General features: G+C 51.0%; 1 protein-coding gene across 5 annotated transcripts in view; it reads left to right on the top strand.

Moving 5' to 3' along the window:
- Positions 1–1,551, top strand: part of LOC113214364 (myocyte-specific enhancer factor 2) — an 84,666-nt gene that overhangs the window by 7,862 nt on the left and 75,253 nt on the right. The window lies entirely within an intron of this gene.

Here is a 1,551-nt window from a genome sequence, read left to right as displayed (position 1 = left end):
CTTGATAAGTGGCAGGGAACTGGGTCCCCATTGAGCCAATCTTCAAACACTGTTTCCAAGGCGTTGCAGGCACTACGCCCCGGAAGTCGAAAAATAACAACTTCTCCCCTCCTTTTTTTTTCAAAAAAAAAATTATGACAAAGTAACATAATGTGTTTTTTAAATTTTATGAGGAACTAACATAGTGTGTTTTACTCGGGGCGACGTATCGGGCGGACACGTTTTTGCGTTCTTTGCTGCCGTCTTTGGCCGGCAAGAAGTCAAAAGGGGGAAGACTGTTCCGGGATGAATGCCGGTTGCATGTCTTTGGGTGGAGAAGCTGAGCAGTTCGCTGTTCAGTGCTTCAAGTGCATGTGGCGGGCGTATGTGTCTGTGAGATCGGGGACAACAACAACAACAAGAATGATGTGTTGTGCTTGTTTTGTGGTGCTTGAATAAAACAATAATTCAAAAAGAATCGTGCTTGACTCGCTTTTCTCGTCATCCTGCTTCTAACCCCATCGTGCATCGTGTTTCATGTGACATCATCCTTGTCATCTTCATCACTGATCGCTACTACCTCCATCACACACATACACCTAGACCGTGTCACATTCGACCATATTTTCACTCTCACTGGATACGGCTGACCAACAACGAAGGCAGGTAGAGACGGCCGGCAGGTGCGTTCAAAGTCAGATCCGTTTATTGCAACGTCTTGTCCTACTAACAGCAATGCAAACACGTGCAACCGGCAAGTCAATACTTCAAGGGTCGGCCGGCCAGCCAGTGGAAACTGGTGTAAACCTCAAAATTGAAGTATTGGCATGCCGTTCGGCCGTCGGCAGGCAGGCGCGGGTGTAAGGGGAAGGGGGGGGGGGTATATTTACTTCTGACTTCAGCAGCTAGGTCGTGCAGAGAGACGGCGGCGTTTAAAGGGTCTGCCCTTAAAGCCTCCCCCCCCCCGGTCGGCGCATACGGCCACAATCTGCCACTCGCCGCGGCGATGCAATACAGGGTGCGCTTGGATCGGCTTTTTTAAATTTCAAATGAGCTTATCCCCCCGACTCGTTAAGATGTAGTTAAGCCGGGCCGGGTCGATACGACTGCCGGCTGCAGCCATCAGGCAGCCGCATGAGCGGGGCCGCCGTGTCGTCGTGTCTCCCCGCAGACCGGAAGCAGTGCTCGCGACGTCCGTCTTTCCAATTTCCGCTCTCGATGGTTTCTGCCAAGCGATGCATCTCTCGGGTCGCACTGGAAACCCAAGTGTACACATGTCGCACACCTGCAGGTGAGTGAAAAAATTCACACACCTGTGGGTGTGCGACAGAATTCTCACACACCTGTAGAGTGTGTAGGGGTGTGAACGACCATTTACACACTTGGGGCGAGTAAATGGACGTCTTTACAAGTGTGCGAATCTCTATTCGCTCACTTATACGTGTGTGAATATTTTGTCGCACACCTACAGGTTGTGCACATTTTAAGAGTGTGAATTTTTTTCTCGCCTGCTGGTGTGCTACATTCGTACACTTGGATTTCCAGTGCTCCGGGGGCCACGCTGGGGGGGGG

This window comes from Frankliniella occidentalis, unplaced genomic scaffold (genome assembly GCF_000697945.3).
Source record: "Frankliniella occidentalis isolate FOCC.00 unplaced genomic scaffold, Focc_3.1 Scaffold74, whole genome shotgun sequence".
Taxonomy (NCBI): Eukaryota; Metazoa; Arthropoda; class Insecta; order Thysanoptera; family Thripidae; genus Frankliniella; species Frankliniella occidentalis.
Note: the sequence above shows the minus strand (reverse complement) of the source record. Positions and strands in the feature narration are given on the sequence as shown.